Genomic DNA, 17982 nt, shown 5'->3' on the forward strand with positions numbered 1-17982 from the left:
CACAACCTCCTGATCTATGACTCATAGCTCAGGAGGTTGATGAGGCCACTAGAGGAAAAGCCACTCAGTGCACCTGCTGCAGAGGAGGGTCAAGGAAAAAGGGAGACATCCCTGGTGCTTTCAAGGAAAGCCACCTCATCAAGGAAACCCGGCCTAACCAATGGCACTAATGGAGCTAAGAAGCTGCTCTTAAGTTCTCTATGAGTGACTCCTGTGGGAACTCAGCTGACTCTTTAACAAACAGGAACAGGTCATTTTGACCAACTTGATCTTAAACACCTAGCAAAACAGTTAAAACCAAAATATAGTCATTCTTGGGCATTTACAAGAAATAATACTTAAATGTAACTTAAGATGTACACTTGTGTCAGCCTACTAGAATAAAGACTAAAAGCTACAAGAGAGAGATTCTTAGGCAAATGTGCCTGATAACTATCAAGAGAAACTGCCAGAGTCAAAAGTTTTTAGCCAGTTTAAGGCCTATAGACACAGGTAGGCTTATTCTATGTTTGCTAGTGTCTCTACTAAATGTTGTTTTTACATTCCTGTTAACCTGGACAATGTTAAAGTTCCCAAATAAAGGCCTTATCCTCTCCAGCCTTTGCTAGACCTTGTTATGGGAGCAACACACCCTGGTGAGGAATTATTGACTTCTGTCATCTTTATGATATTCATTGGCATGTTCCATATTTTGCAACATTTATATTGCATTAATCTCATTTCAATACTCATGTCTTTTTATTCTTCTCTCATAGAAGCACCCATCCCCAGATGCCTTTACAACCTGCTCTTTCCCAGTCAGACTTCTACCATGGACCCCTCGATTAACCCAATTTCTAAAAAGGGAACTCCAAACTGCCTGCCCCACACTGCCTCCTTCCAGCTCAAAGAAGCCAGAACGGTCATAGTCCCACTTCCCCTACAGCAGTAAAGGAGTTATGCCAGAATTGGGGACAGGCAGTTAGTGTAGAAATCAGGAATCAGTTAAATCAAGGAAATGGAAGTCCATGAAAACCATCTACCTCTGGAAGTCTGGAAGTTTAAGACTGTCCCTGGGAGAATGGACTTTTTACCTCTCACCTGCAAAACCAGCCCTAGTCACTTAGGAAGGAAGGAGAGAGAAGGCGAGAAGGAACTGGAGAATGAAAGATTTTGTTATAAAAAGAGAAACGGGGGAATGTAATACAAAGCTGCTCCCCTGCCCTTTCCGTTGCATCACAACCTAGCTTGACAGTCTGAAAGTTGCTCTCCCTGCCCTTTCTGGTGCAGCCATTTTCCCCGTCTCCCAACTACTGTCAGTCTGTGAACATCCTAGCTGGTTATTGGTTCATCAGTTTGCAAGTATCCTTCTCTGTTATTGGTCCCCTGTTAGCCTGGTGGGATTCTTAAAGATAGCTTCACCACCATCTTTTCTCTCTTGCTTTTTTCTCCCCCCGACTTTCTTTCTCCTCCTCACTTTCCACTCTCTCTAGCATGCGCCCTTTCTCTTTCCTTTCTCTTTTCCTCTAATTTTCTCTCTTACCCTGCAGGGAGACACTCTGTTTGCTTAATAAACTCCCTTATGTGATTTCCCATGTCTGGCGTGGTTTTTGTGGGATACCTTACACTACACACAGTTTTTCCTATACATACCTATGACCACCCTCTCTATAAAACCTCACAATCCTTGTCAGCACCTGAAGACAGGGCAAAGGACGGGTTCCCTTGTCTTCCGGTTAGCTGCACTGATCAAAGTTCCTTTTCTACTTTTCTTTCCATATGGCCATTTCTGCTTGGATTCGGGGTGAACAGCTGATCTGACCTGAGAGATCACCAGTCAGGTCTCAGCCTAGGACTCCCCTAATAGTAGAATGTAGAATATCTACGTGAAGCAAAAGGTGCCTGTTTTATTTCTACCAAACATAGCTGCCTTAGAGGATTGCCTGCCTGCCTTTTGTTGTTTTCTTATTTGTTTGTTTTTTTTCCTCCATTTTACTGGGGAGGGAACCCAGAGCCATAGGGTCAACCCGTTTACCTCCTTTCATAGCTCAGGGCTCCCTCAAAAGAGCAGAGGCCAGGAGGTGACGACAATTATTAAGATAATTGTCGAATTGATTTCATTTTTAGATGTCATATGCGTGCACTACACATCTTTGTTTTAATGTTTTTAAATTTTATTTGTTTTTTATTTTACAGGCTGCATTTTGATCCATTACACACAATCGTGGTACAGCTTTTCATGTCTACTCTTGGACACGAGGCTAAAACCCAGGCCCTCACACACGCTGGGAACGCTCTCTGTCCTGAGCCCTGAGCCTTGGCTGTGGCCCAGAAGTGACCTTCTGTCTTGGGTTCCAAGCAAGGGCTCCCTTCCAGAAGAGTCCCCAAGGAAGCCTGACAGGGCTGGGGTCGAGAATCTGTCACTCTGACCTACTTCAGCCGGTGATTGGATGATGGAAGCTGTCACTCAAGCCTCGGGGGCGTGTCTAGAGGCGGTCCTTCAGATATGCCTGGTGGACCTGTCCAATCATGTGCGCGCACGGAGCGGAACGGTTGGCCTCCGGGTCTCACGGGCTTTTCTTCCTCACCAGCGCTGCTTTTCCTTCCCAGGCCCCGCGTGCTGTGCTGCGGGGTCCAGGTGTCTGCGCAGCCTGTGTCCCCGCGAGCTGTGGTGCCCGCAGGTCCCTGGAGAGGATGCCGGGTCACCACGGAAGCGAACAATGGTGAGTGTGTGGCCACGTCTGATGGGACACGGTCAGCACCTGCCTGGGCCCTGCGAGTGGCTGAGCTGTGGCGCGTGGTCGAGTCCCGGCTGGCGGGTGGCGCTGGGCCCTGTGCCCTGGTCCTCCGTGGAGGGTGGGGCGGCGGGCCTGAGGTCAGCTGCGGAACATACCGCAGTGTCCCCGCTGGCGGGTGACCCTGGGCACTGGCCGGGCCTCCGGGCAGGCTGGGCGGCTCAGGCCCTTGGCGTCCCCTCGCCTCCTGCAGGTTCCCGCAGGCACCCTTCCAATTGCGTGGGAAGCAGGGTCTCAGTCCGCTCTCCTTCCACCAGTTTAGCTCCTCCCAAGGCTGCTGTAGGTCCTTAAAATTGCAGTCTCCTGCCTGCCATCTGAACTGCTGTCTTCTCTCCACTTCACAGTATTGTCGACCAGGTGTTCATCCTCGGTTTCAAATGGACACAGTCCATTAATTTTCACTTCTCCCCGAATGAAATATTGTAAAGAATATTTGTTTCTGTTTTGGAGATCAACACTAGGGGACCTTTCTCAGCTACATCCCCAGTTCACACTTTTTTTAAAATTTTGAATTCTGGTCCCACTTGTTTCATGGGCTGGCTTCCAACTTGTGATCCTCATGCCTCAACCTCCCGAGTCCTTGGGATTCCAGGACTGTGCCACTACCCCTGGCAAGAATAACACTTTTTAAATCATTTGTGTTCTGTTTGTGAATATTTCTCTTGAGAAAGAATAACCACTTGACACTTCCCTCTGTGTAGGTAAAATAACTGCTTTAAAGGAAATAAGGAAGTTGGGTATTGGTACTAGTGATATTGAGTCTGGGCTCCATCCCCAGTCCCTTATTTATTTATTTGTTTTTCTTAGTGATACCTGATCGTGGCAAGCACTTTGACACATCATACCTAGATAGAGTATGACTTCTCCTTTCTCTGGTTATACATGATGTAGATTCACACCACTCATGTAGTCACATATGCACAAAGGGTCATAATGTCTTATTCATTCTGACCTTCTTCTCCAGCCCTATTCAATGTTGTTTTCAGACAGGGTGAGGCTAAGTTGCCCAGACTGGCCTGGAACTAGTGATCCTCCTGCCTCACCTTCTCAAGCGGTTGTCATTAAAGGCACTGTCCACCCCACCTGTGGAAAATAGTTCACTTTGATCCAAATATTAATGACCATATTCTAAAACACACATTCAGGTTACCCTGAATACGATGCTTGTGTCCCACTCTGGAGGAGAACATGTCAACTTTCTTCAACTTTATTTATGTATTAATTTTTTTTTTTTTTTGTACCAGGTTTGTTTCTGTTTTATTTTAGAATAGGATCCTGATCATTGCTTAGCGTCTCACTAACTTGCCAAGACTGGCTTTGAAATTATCAATCCTCCTGCCTCAGTCTCTAGGGCTGCTGGGATTACAGCTGTGTTCCACTCTGCCTGGCCTACATGAACTTTATAGTCAGGGTGAGAAATTTGTATATGAATACATTAACCAATTGCATTGGTAGGAGCATCAGATTGGTGGGCTCCAGCCAAAAAGGGGGAATTTTCTTCTGTAGGTGGGTGGTTGTTACCTTCTTAGGCTTGGAAGATGGTAAATAAATGTCTGGTAAGGTTAGTGAGACATTGTGAGAAGTTAATTATTTTATGAAATTTGATCTGATACAGAAGTGAAAGTAATTGGCTATTAAAGGGCTTAAAATACCTACCCAAGATAATCTTTGCTCCCCATACAGAAGCTTGTTGTAACACCCTCAAGGTTGTCTAGTCAGTCAAAATCAAGTAGTCTGAAGGTTCCTTGATGCAGATGCAACTTCATAGAGTACTTCAGTTCACATCTGTAAAAACCTTGTGCTTTTCCTTTTATCTTCCTTAGATGCAGACACTGTATCAGAATTTCTTGGACAGAGGTTCCCTTTGGACACCTCACAGGGTCCTGTGTCCTCAGCCACTGTCCTTTCCTTGAGGTGCCCATAGTGGCCCTGTGTCCTGCAGGACGCAGAGAATTTCAGTCCTGAGTCAGCCCCCTCCTTCCAGAGATCCTGATGTTTGGGGTACAGTCTCTCAGGGGAGCAGTTTAGGCCCTGAGACTGATGAATATTCTGTAATAGGCCTCATCTAGACAGTGGCCTCCTTGTGATGTGGTGTTGTCTAAGCCCTGTTCCATTCCTTGGAGATCAGTGGACAGTCCGTGGATGCTGGTGCTGAGAGGCCAGGTCAGCAATGATTCATGCCTCTTGCATCTCTCACAGTTGTCAAGGAGCAAGAATTCTCCAGAGTATGAGAACCACCCACCCCAGTGCAGTGCTGTGCAAACCTGAAAAGCCTCACAGATGGAGTCCTGGTGCAGGTCTCCCGGGAGGGTGGCCATGGAGTATTTCAGTGAGCAGAACCAGGTGGGAGGAGGCCCAGCTGGCAGGGGCCTTCCCTGGTCCTTGATCCTGACCTGTCTGTGCTCCCTCAGCACCAGCTCTTTGTGTTTCTCACTTTGAGATGATCTGCTTATTTATTTGAGGCCCAGGTTTACTTATTCAGAGTTGAATATGATGAAATAGTATTAAAGAGGTAAGAAAGCAGTGGATTTTAAAAAAGTGTAATTACATTTCCATTTGTTAAAAATTCTAATTCTCAGCCAGGTGCAGTGGTGCTCACCATTAATTTTTGCTACTCCGCAGGCTGAGGCAGGAGGATTGCAAGTTTGAGGAAAGCCTTAGTAACTTAGGGAGGCCCTATGCAACTTGGTGTAACTCTTGTCTCCCAATAAAATATAAAAGGTTGGGAATGTGACTCAGTGGTAAAATGCCTCTGGGTTTGCCCTCATACCAAAAAAAAAAAACATAAAATAAAAAAGAATCCTAATTTATCTTTTGCTACTTCTGAGTATGTATCGAACATTTCTGAGATTTGATCTTGTCTTTTCAGTGCTTTCCCATGGAAATCTTCCCCTTCCCCTCGTTCCTCTCTGCTCTCTAACCCCCTGGCACCTATGTTTCCTGCTAGTGCCTCTATAAGGTTGCCTTTTCCAGAACATTGATGACTTGGAATCTTACTGCACTTGACCACTTCAGACTGACTTCTTTCTCTTTCCAGAGTACATTTAAGGGTGCTGTATCTTTCCAGGCTTAGTAGCTCCTTTTCTATGTGTTGTTTTTGGTGTGGTTATATCACAGTTTGTCCACTCAGCTATTGAAAGTTGCATCCTCGTTGCTCTTCTAGCTGTGGGCAGTTATGGGTATGGTTGCTGTAGTACTGCTGTGAGTTTTCTGTGAACATATTTTTTTGATTTCATGTGGGTAGACACACCTGCAAGTGTGATGGCTTTATTGTAGAGTGCACCCTGTTTTCTTTGTGAGAGCATGACACACTGTCTTCCAGAGAGAGTGTTCTCCTTCCAAACACATCAGCAAGGAAAGAGTTCTTGCTGGTTCTTGTTTTCACCATCTTTCAGTGCTGTCAGTGTTTGGCATTTGGCCACTCCAGTGGTCGTATGCTTGTACCTCATTGTGTGATTTTCAGTTTCCTAATGATGTTCTGGTGAACATCATCTCAAGCATGTTAATGCTGTCTAGATTTTTTGAATGAATGTATGTGCAGATCTTCTACCCATTTCCAAGTTGGGTGCTTGCTTTCTTACTGAGTGTTCTTCCTGTATTTAGACTACCAGTCCAGTGCCATTATGAGCCTTGAAAATGTTTGTGCAGTTCTCCTGCTTGTCTTCTCATTCTCTTAAGTGTATCTTTTGAAAAATGGAAACTTTATTTCAATAAAGTTCTATTTACCAGTTTTTCACTCACACATGGTTTCTGATATTGCATATGAAGCCATCATGCCGAACCCAGGCTTTTCTGTAAGTACTTCTGTGTTATTTTTTGTGAAGTTTGAAACTTTGCCTTTGGTTTTAGGATGTATAGACAATTTTTTGGTACATGGAATTGAACCCAGGGCCTCCTATGTGCCAGATGTGTGCTGTGCTAGAGTTGAAACCCCAGCCCTTTGTCCTACTTTTAGGCTGAGACTTCACTGGAAGTTGTGTTTGTGACACTTATAAAGTTGGTGTGTTTCATTTCTTTTCATGTTAATGTCCAGGAGCTTTGACAACATTTTCTAAGAGAGTATATTGTCCATTGATCTTCCTTTGTTCTTTTGTGAAAGATCCATTGACTCTATACTGTGCCAGATACCACACTGTCTTGATTATATCTTTGTTTTTAATGTCAAGTACTGTCCATCCTGTGAATTTAGTGTTCATTACTGTGGTGGTTGTTCTTGGTCTTTCATTACTGAAAACATAACTTAGAAGCTTTTTCTTGGTATTTTATTAAATCCATAAATGAAAGTGTTAAGAATTGATGATAATGCTGAGTCTTCCCTTCTGTGATCATGAAATATCTCCACGTATTTACCTTGTCTTTGATACTCTCATTAGAAGTTTGCAGTTTCTGTCATACGGATTTTTGTCAGGTTTACATGTGAATATTTCTCTTCATTCATGCTATGTAAGTGATATAAGCCCATTCAGGACTTTTGGGCCTAATGACATTCTTGTTGTGATGGTCCTTAGTAAAGGTTAATTGTAGTCCATCTGTAAAGGTTAAGTGGAGAGCAATGAAGAGGCACCTGCCTCACAGTGTGGTGAACAGCAAGATGCAGCTCCTTTTGGAAAACCAGTTCAGTTTTATTATCTATTCCAAGGTCATATCAACTTTCTTTAGGTTACATCATGCATTTAGCTTTGTGCATGTGTAGATCATATAACTTGCTTCTTAGAGTCCACTAGTACCAAGTGTTTTTATAATAAGATAGTGCCTCCAGGTCTCAAGGAGAGAGGAGTTGCAGAGTGTCTTTAACCCATTCCATCTGAAAGGCTTATTGTCCTGAGGAATTTGCTCACCTGAAGGACTTTCAGTCCTCTGTACATTGCTGGTCCGAGATCTCTGCAGTTCTGCTTTTGTTTCCACTTTTCTCTGAAGGGCATGCACATGGAGCAGCTCCCTCTCCCCTAAGCTCTTGTCATTCTTGGATGTAAATGACTTTCCTTCTTCAAAGATTAATTGACTATATTTGTGTGAATTTATTGCTGGGCTCTGTTCTCTACTATTTTATGGCAATCCTGTGGCTGTTCCACACTCTCTGTTCTGTTCTATTTGATGGTAGTGCCCTGGTGGTTCCAGGCTCTCTGTTCTGTTGTATTTTGTGGAAGTACCATCATGGTTCCAGGCTCCCTATTGTATGGTCTTACTGCAAGTGTTGATCTCTTCCTTTACTGCTTATCATTTTTATAGAATTGTTCAGCTTATTCCTGTATGAAAGTAGATTTACACTGGGTACACTGGTGCATGCCTGAGCTTGCTGGAGAGGCAAAGGTGGGAGGATCTCAAGTTTAAAAGCTATCCTCGGCAACTTATGAACCCTGAGCAACTTCGTGAGACCATGTCTCAAAATAAAAAAAATGTTCTGGGAATGGGGTTCGCTGCTTAAATGTCCCTGAATATGATCCCTGCTGCTTTTTTTTTTTAAATAAATCTAAAAGTTCTGTAAGCATCTTAAAAGTGTGTTTTAGTCATTCACATTCGAATGTATAATAAATGGATTTTGTCTATGGAGTAGAGAGATGCAGTACCTTTTGCCACTTAGATTCAGGGTTGCCTGTACTGCCATTGAGATCTGTCTCTATTACAACTGCTCCCACTCATCTTCTTTCCATATTGTAAACTCTACCCCCTGAAGCCTTTCTCTTGTTCTCTTGCTGACTTCAGCTGGTGCTGTGCTGCTGAGACTGTCACATGTTGTAAGTCCTTGAGTATGGTTGTGTCTCTGTGGCAGCAACATGTTCTGCTGATTGATCTTTTTGGCTGTACCAGTGCTGTGCAGACATCATAGCGTGCTTACACAAACATACATGGAATGGCCCATTTCACACCCACACTGTTGGATAGTCGAGGATTCTGGGGTGCAAACCTGCTGCTTTACCACACCCTGTAAGTGTTCCTGCCTTGGATTTATTTGCACCAGCCCTACTACAGCCACGAGAAATTCTGTTCACAATAGGACAACCAGTGGATTTGTGGCTCATCTGTGATTAAACTCTTCTTGAGCAGAACATGGGAATGTGGCACATATCTGTTAATTATGCCAGTGAAACATCTGCTGTTCAGAAGAATTAGACAGTCATTGTCATCATTGTTCCCATGTGGTTTTGAAGAGTAGTTTCTGCTGTGTTCGAAGAGTGCTTTTCAGACTTATAACACTTTGTTTGGACAAGGGTGACATCTTGGGGCCATTGAGTCATTTCTAAGACATGTGCCATCTTTCCACTTACCCCATTTCTCTTTGACATTAGCCACTAGAAATCCTCAAATTGTTGTGTTTATTGATCATTGTACTTGTTGTTGGCTAAATTTGGTCTGCAGTAAAGCAATTGCAAACTTTTGTTTGTTCTCTTGTTGTATTCACACAGGATGAGCTCAATCCCCAGTTAACACATTTTGATCACCTGGTTGAAATGTTTTCCATGAGGGAAGCACACTACTGACCTATGTCCAGGGAGTTTGGATGGGGGCTGATTCTAGGCACTTCTGTAAATATGGAACAATAGACTTTCACAAGGAAAACAGGAGATCTGTACATACCGTGTTTTCAGTAACTGTGTAGGCACTGTGAACCATTGTGGTTGGCAGGATCTGAGTTTCTGGGTTCAGCAATATCCTACTTGATCAGTTTTATTTTCCTAGGTTTAGTAATCCCAGATGTGCTAATTGTCGACTACACAAGACTTTGTTAGGACATGCAATAGGGATGCAACCAATAAAGAAGTTAGGAGTGACCCAGGAGCACATCTTAGTTCCTGTGAACTCACCACCAAGAGTGGTGTGAAACACTCTACTGTTTGCCTGTTGAGTGGCCCAGTTCTAGTGCTGGAATGGCTGTGTAGAATTCAGTGCAGTAAATATTTTATGGACCTAATCATGGAATTAGTCTGGAGGCCAGAGTATCATGTGAGCATCGTGCATGTTGAGTGTAGATTCCTCATGTTGTCCATCTCTCCACTACACTTTTGTGGGATATTTTAGGTCTCAGTGACCTTTGAGGATGTGGCTGTGAACTTCACCCAGGAGGAGTGGGTTTTGCGGGATCCTTTCCAGAAAAACCTTTACAGAGATGTGATGCAGGAAGTCTTTAGAAACCTGGCTTCTATAGGTAATAATGATGTTTCTTTACTCAGTCAAAGAGAAAACTAGTGTTTATTTTGTTCCTTTATATAGAATGTGAAAAGAGAATTCTTTGGTGAATAATTGCAGCATAAAAGGCACCTAGAATTTGGCAAAGTGTTTCTAGTTTCTAATAATTCATAATGATTGTTCTGGGTCAACATTTTAGGAAACAATTGGGAAGACAAGAGCATTGAAGATCAGATCAAAAATTCTGGAAAAAATCTAAGGTAGTTGTACTCACAAGAGAAAGTAATGTCCTTGAGGGAATCAGAATGTCATATAACTTTTAAAACAAACCAACCAAAGAAATATGCACATTGTGAAATGTGTTTACTTTTATATAATATTTACCAGAAATATATACTCACTACACAAATATTGTCTTTCCAAAGTGGTTGACATACAAAAAGTGGTATTTAACTGCATACACATATCACTATGAGGAGAATATCCATAGGGAAGCCGTATTGGAAAGGATTGCTTCCTTTTAATCCATTTATTTTCAGGCATTTTGAACAAATCAGAAAACCTGATCTTTACCTGATGTTGGTAGTAATGTAAGCCTAAGACCTATTAATAAATAGAAAATCATAAATGAATCAAGTCTTGATAATGTGCTGGTCATTCTTTATAGAAGTTATATGGTAAAACTTAAAGGTAAAGAATATAGTGTGGGACAACTTTCAGTTAGATTCCTTTCCTTTCTTAACATGACAAAGACAATCTTTAATAGAGTCAATCTGTGTGAATGCATTATGTGTGCAAAAGCCTTCACGTGTCATTCATTCCTTCATAGGCAGATCATATCTCACTCTGGAAACAAACCCTACAAGTATGAGGAATGTGAAGAGGATCCCTGTGATATTAAACCTTACAGGACATCTCTGGTTCTCTCAAAAGTATTCCAACACAAATGTTAATACCAACTGGAAATGGACCTTATAAAAGAGCAGTATGTGGGAAAGCCTTCAGTTGTTCCAGTTCCATTCAAAGGCATGAAGGAACTTATACTGGGCACAAACCCCATAAATCTGAAGCCTTTTCTTCTCTCACAGGAGTTCAAAGTCACATGAATACACACAGTGGAGATAAACCTTTTAAATGTAAGGTATGTGGGAAAGCCTTTCCCTATCACAGTTTATTTAGAATACATCAAAGAACACAAACTGGAGAGAAACCCTATCAATGTGAATGGTGTGGGAAAGCCTTCACACATTTAAAAGTTCTTTTGTAAGACATCAACAAATTCATACAGAGCAGAAGTGTTATGCATGTGAACAATGTGGAAAAGCCTTCACTCGTTCCTCTCACCTTCAGATACATGAATGAACTCATACTGGTGAGAAGCCCTGTGCATGTGAACAATGTGGGAAAGCCTTCATTTGTTCCTCTCACCTTCAACTACATGAATGAACTCATACTGGAGAGAAACCCTATGAATGTGAACAATGTGGGAAAACCTACACTCATTCCTCTCACCTTCACTCACATGAATAAACTCACACTGGACAGAAGTCCTGTGAAAATGAACACTGTGATAAAGGCTTTGCTAGATTCAGTCAGCTTCACTTACACAAACTCATACTAAAGAGAAATTCTACTAATGAGAACAATAGGTAAACATGTTATTTCACTCCTAAACAGTAAGAATTTTACTGGAGAAAATTTCTTTGAATGTGAAAAGTGGTAAATCAATATTCTTTGTTATCTTGAAAGACATGAATGGTCTCACACTGCAGAATAATTTTCGTTCTGGGGATTTAGTCCATGGACACTGTACCACTGAGCCACATCTCTAGTCCTTTTATGAGACAGGGACTTGCTGAGGTGCTTAGGACCTTGCTAAGTTAATTCAAATTTGTGTTTCTTCAGTCTCAGCCTCCCAAATTGCTGGCATTACAGGTGTGCAACACCATGTCCAAGTAACCTTTTAAATGTAAAAAATATGGCAGATCATCTCATTTTTCCAATTGCCTTCAAAGCCACTTCACTCACACTAGAAAACAAGCCCCCTGATTGTGTGATCTTTCATTTTTCTTGTCATCTATGGAAGTCCTTGTGGAGAGAAGCCCTGTGAATGTGAGAAATGTGGGAAGCCTTCCAGTTTTCCCAGTTCTTTCCAAGTACTGGGAAGATTCATGTTGAAATATTTTTGTCAAAAACTAAACCCTATGCAAGTAAGAAATGTGAAGGTTTTAGATGTTGTAGGTTGTTCATTTGTATGAAAGGACTCCTCTGTAGGAAAACCTGTGGATAAGCAATGCGGGCAGTATTCAACCTTCACAGTTTCCTTCAAAGACATAAAAGGATCCACATCAGGGAATCTCTTCTGCCCTTCAGGAAATGTGGTAACACTTTCAACTTTTCCCTTCCCCTTGGACACAAGAGAGCTCACTAGAAAAAAGTCTTCTGTGTAGGAATGCAGTGCAGCCTTCACTTGTTTCAGATCCACTCAGACTTGAATGATTTATTTATTTATTTATTTTGCACCAGGGATTGAACCCAGAGATGCTTAACCACTGAGACACAACCCAGTCCTTTTAAAATTTCGAAAAATTTTCAGGCCATGGTCTCATTGAATTTCTTAGGGTCTCACTAAGTTGCTGAGGCTGACTTTCAACTTGTGATCCTCCTGCCTCATCCTCCTTAGCTATTGCTGCCTTCAGCAAGTGACCTCTTTTTCTTGAGAGAAGGTCTATAGGGTTGTGAAAGGGTGTATGCTTTCATTTCTCCTTGTCTGTTTAGAGGTGTTGGAGATGTATCCTAGGGTAGACATAAGCATCATATTAACATGAAAATGTGAAAGAACAACATACTTTTCTGTGTTAAATCACTTTCCATATTGTTAGATTCCATTTTCTCATATTTTAAACTTCCAGTCTCATAATCATAAAATTTTTTCCAGACCCCTGCGTAATTCTTTGTTTTCTGTGTCTCCTCAAATATATTATGACTTTATGTTGTGACAAAAAAAATATTTTTTTGAGAGTTTCCAAATTTAATTACCAGGGTTACAGAACAGAGGAAGAAGACAAATGGGAAATTATTATTTTTAATTTATATCAGGAGTGCTTAAGCACTGAGCTACATCCCCAGTCCTTTTATTTGTTATTTTGTGACAGGGTCTTGTTAAGTTGCCAAGGACCTCCCTCAGTTACTGAGGCTGGCTTTGAACTTGGAATCCTCATGCAACAATCTCTTGAGCCACTTGGATTACAGGTATGTGCCACGATGCCCGACTCCTCAATGTTTCTTGGCAACCTGATGTAAATCAGTGTGACTTGTTTGTGTATGGTGTCCAGAATTTATCCAATTCAGAAGCAAGAATTACTTTTGAATGTGTGTATGTAAATTAAAGTCCTTCAAGCTCTAAGATTCCAGTTTTTTGTGTGTGTATGTGGTGCTGGGGATCGAACCCTGGGCCTCATGCTTGCAAGGCAAGCACTCTACCAACTAAGCTATCTCCCCAGTCCCAGATTCTAGTATTATACTGGTAATCAAAAGAACATTTATTCAGATGTCATATTCCAAATTTTTGTTAGTCCCATTGAATTAACTGAAGTTTACTTGGAAAATTTTTATTTTATTTTATTATTTTTTTGAAAACTATAAAAAATTTTAAATAAACGTAATGAGAAATATGCATGACTATATGAAGGGAAACTTCAGAATTATTGTGGAACATACAATAAAAGCTATATGCATAAAGAAATGATGCAGACATGTGATCTTTGTTAGTGCATAAGAAGGAAAAATTTTATTTTAGATGATTTTAGTTGAAAACAGGGATGGAATATTCATAAATATTTATAGGAACAACCTATTCATTTCTACTAAAATCTCATAATATAACTAAATTATAGCAATGGGTATTATTAGAGGTTTTTTTTTTTTTTTTTCCAACAAATAATTGAATGTTCCCTTCTGTGCACCAGGCACCAGCTCAGCACCAAAACAGGATTACAAAGGCTGTCAAACATGGCATGGTCCTCATGGGGGTGTTTTCTAAGGCATCAAGTGAAATATTGAAGGAAATACCTTGGAGGGGGAGTTTTGCCACCTGCCACCACATGCTGTGCACACTACGTACAGGCTCACGTCACTGTTTCTCTGCATACCCTCCCTTGTCAGTTTTTTAGTCCCTACTGTGTGATGTGACCTTGGATTTCTTTGATTTTCCAAACAACATTGCTGCCCAATTCCCCTTCTTAAAAGACAATTGTTATTCCATGACCTCACATTTCAGCCTTGTGTGCCTTTCTGAATTTCCTTACACATTGTGTACATTGTTAGTTTAAGCCTCTCCACAGCAACCTTTGGGAAATACGTCCTTCTTCTTCCTTTTCTCCCTCCCTTCCTTTGAATTTCACCCAGGGCTGCTCCACCACTGAGCTTTGTCATAGCTTTTAATTTTTATTTTGGGATGGGGTGAACCTGGCCTCAAACTTGTGGTCACCCTGCCTCAGCCTCCTAGCATCTGGGACCATAGGCATGCACCCTTGACTGGTCCACCACCGGCCTCTTCCTGGTCCTGGATGCCTTCTTGGTCTGTTGAGGACTCCAGGACCACACTCTGCACCTCATGCTTTTTCTGGGTCTCATCCGGTTTCTTGGGCTTAGGCACATTAAAGAGCAATTTAAAGGTAGTCACTTGTACATATCATTTGGTGACACATCTTCTCAAAATATATCTTGCCCTATACTAATTGAGTTGCTTTCTCTTCCTTTTCTTTTTCTGGTGTTGGGAATCCAATCCTGCCTTGTGCATGCTAGGCAGGTGCTCTAGCACTGAGCACACCCCAGCTCAGGCTGCAAGTCTGTTGGTGCTGTGCATTGGGAGTCCACTGATAACCACTTGAGCAGATGCAGCTCTGCAGGTGTTTCCTCTGCATTCACAGCTTGTCATTTCCTTCTTAAACATCTTCTACAGCAGCAAATGTTAAAAGGATTGACATCCAACACAAGTTTTCTCCCCGTGATCAACACAAAGTTAGACTATGCCAGAGGATCCAGGCTTGATTCCTTTCTGTGTCTGGAGTAGCTCAGTAGCCCTGGGAAGATTGTGTGGTGATTGTCTTAATAACTTGTGTGACCAACAGCTGATGAAGGAGGGCACAGACTGTTTCCTAACAGTGTCACCCCCACCTTCACCAAAGAACCTTAATTCAGTTTCCTCAGAGACACTCTACATAATTGTTCTTATTAACAGAATGTCAGCAGAAGTTTCTGAAAAATACTCTGTGTGGCTTAGAACTTCCCATTCTGTTGCTCTTCCTGCAAAAGCCAAGTTTGGCCACAGACTTGATGATGTTATTTCTGCTTTTGTGGTAAAACTTGGAAGACCTCTGGCTAATCATAAAAATGTGACAAAAGTGCTTTCTATCATGTATACCATTATGTAGACTCCTACAAGAAATGTATACCTCCAAGCCCCTTCCTGCCTCCGAGTATAAAGATCAAAGAATTTCCAGACATGTGTCCAGAGAATTTTGGGCAATAGACCTTCTGTACCTGCGACTAATATCCCTGCTTCCTGGTAATTCCTGGGGATCCAGCCTCATCTGTCCTCCATCACTCATGGAGCCTCCACTGTGAAAGATCCCAGATGGAGAAGATAGTCTTGGTTCAACAGTGTTCAGCAGAGCTGGCTGCCTCTCTACTGGAGTCTGAGCTCCCTCCTCCCTGCAGGGGATCCTGGACAACCCTGGGTCAGAGCGTACCATGACTGTACAGTATGGGTCTCCCCAAACACCTGGGGAACCCTGAACAAAGTCAGCCTCCCCCACCTCCAGGCGACCCCTCATGGGTCCAAGAGACCAAAGCCATGGTGGAGAGGGAGCTGTGGACCTGGACAGCATCCCCAAATGGGAGAAAAGAGGCACTGCATGCAGTGGAGTGGGCACGGCAGGGCTGGTGGGGCAAGGTCCAAGAGGCAGTGAGGCTGGGAGGAAGGAGGAAGGTGACTGGGGAGAACTGAGTAGAACCCGAGCTCAGGCAACACAGGTGCATAAAGAGAGGATGCCACGATGACCAGCAGGCAGGTCTGACCAGGTCGTGGTGCACCTGGCATTGGCTGGAGGACCTTGGGTTGCAGTAGGATGGAGAGTGAGCAGGGACAACTGGGCACATCCTGTGCTCAGGCACCCTAGGTTAGTGAAGAGAAGACACAGAGGAGGAGCAGACCCAGGCCTGACCACGTAGCAGTGCACGTGACCCTCAGGTCCTGAGGGTCTGATGGTGCAGGTGCTGCACCTCCTGCTCCACAGTCCAGAAGAGGTCCCACAACCTGGCCTGGCCAACAGTGTCCAGGTCTCTGCAGAGAGTTCCTAGGGTGGGCAACAGGACAGGAAAAATGGAGACTGCATTGTGTCCTGGAATCTGCCAACTGAAGAACTGTGTTCTGATCACCTGTGCATGGTATGATTTACCATTTAAATATTTAGTTGTAGTCTCAAGGGAGTGCAAATTAAATTCAACCCACTTGGGTCCACCAAGTGGGAAAAGTCTTAAGAAGGGAAAGGTCTACTTTATTTTACTAATTTTTTATTTGGATAGTGCTTTTTTAGTGTTTTACCTTAAGGTGTTTTTTTGCTTTGACTTGGAATAAGTTCTTCTGAATTGCCAATCCTTAGAGTGACACCAAATAGCCTTTGACCCAAACATCAGAGCGTGCTGTACGTGCTACTTAAGGTGGTACTTCATGTGCTGCTTCAGCCTCCAGTCAGCTCTAAATTGTACAGTACATGCTGTGGAGAGAATGGCTTCTGCTCAGGCTAAGGTAGTCACTGACCTGTCTAAAAATTCAAAGCACCATGAGCAAAACCTCACTCACAACCCATCCAAGTGTCAAGGATCTTGTGGTCATTGATAACAGTTACTTATGTATTTGTGTCCAGATATTTCAGGTAGTAAATTTTCTAAAGATGGGATGATTATCCCTGCTAACTCTGTTACCAGTCTTTTTGTGTGTCTCTAATAGTTAGTGTTCATTTGGAAAGGCAGGTGAAAATACAGTGATGTTGATTTTAATAATTGCGACTTAAGCTACTCAGTGGTATTTAGTCTTAAAAGGGACTTGTGGAATCTCCCCAGGATTACTGGAAAGTTTCTTTCCACCTGATGAGACAGTCTGGTGTGCATCTTGTCTCCTAGAAGAAGACCTACATGGCATTCTGTCACAAGATGGAGGCACCAGCCAGGATCCTCGAGGACTTGGGCCCCATCCCCTGTCCTCTGTTCTGGGAACAGGATGTTCGCCTGTGGTCTGTCAGACAGTTCTTCTGTGGTCTGTGAGCCTGTCACCTCCTGGGTTTGCAGAACTGCTTGTTACTTTCTGTTACCGACTGATAATTTGCCAAGTAGGCTAATAACTGCGTACGCAAGGCTTGACCTTTAAGGCGTATGGCCAGCCTAACTGCAAGCATATACAAGACAGTGTTATACACAATAAAGACGGAAGTAGCTTCCTATGTGACAAGTGCTCCATCTCTCCCAAATTAAGCCCCTCTACCCAGATCCTAGTAGCAAGACTGAGTCCTTTCTCCACTGTTGCCAGCGTCAGCTGTGGGTCCCCTCCTTTGTTGCAGCACCGTGCAGCAGTTGGTGCCCAAACTGGGGCCATGTCCTGAGGTTTGGGAGTAAGTACCCAAATGGTAAAGTCCCGAGCCAGAGTGCTTTTATTTAGGTGGCAGTTCTCGCTGATAGAGAGACTTTTTGGCAACATGGACAACAGGGGAAACACCCCAGATAAGATGGAGCCTCTTTTAAGTATCCTTAAGTCAATTTTAACATATCAAGATCATCAGATAAATTATCATTACCACAAAAATTTTACAAAAGTTTTACAAGATAATCCCTGGTTCTCTAAAGATAGGATGTTCAATTCTGAACTTTGGGAATGAGTGGTCCAGAAGAGTAATCAAAACACGATCAAGATGAGGGAGGTCTGAAGCAAAGGTGTCAAGCTATTTGGCCATCCTGTTAGCCCTGGGATCGCAACAAGACAACATAGGTAATCTAGAGATAAAGGAGAAAGGAGAAAAATTACCTG

At 42.8% G+C, this 17982-nt stretch overlaps 1 long non-coding RNA gene across 1 annotated transcript; it reads left to right on the plus strand.

The window, feature by feature from the left end:
* Positions 1 to 2542: 2542 nt before the first annotated feature.
* LOC124973431 (uncharacterized) lies at positions 2543 to 13259 on the plus strand. Its single transcript, XR_007106680.1, has 3 exons — positions 2543 to 2702; positions 10729 to 11040; positions 13055 to 13259. It is a non-coding gene; the product is annotated as an uncharacterized LOC124973431 (long non-coding RNA).
* Positions 13260 to 17982: the final 4723 nt, after the last annotated feature.

This window comes from Sciurus carolinensis (assembly GCF_902686445.1).
Source record: "Sciurus carolinensis chromosome 19 unlocalized genomic scaffold, mSciCar1.2 SUPER_34, whole genome shotgun sequence".
NCBI classification, from domain to species: domain Eukaryota; kingdom Metazoa; phylum Chordata; class Mammalia; order Rodentia; family Sciuridae; genus Sciurus; species Sciurus carolinensis.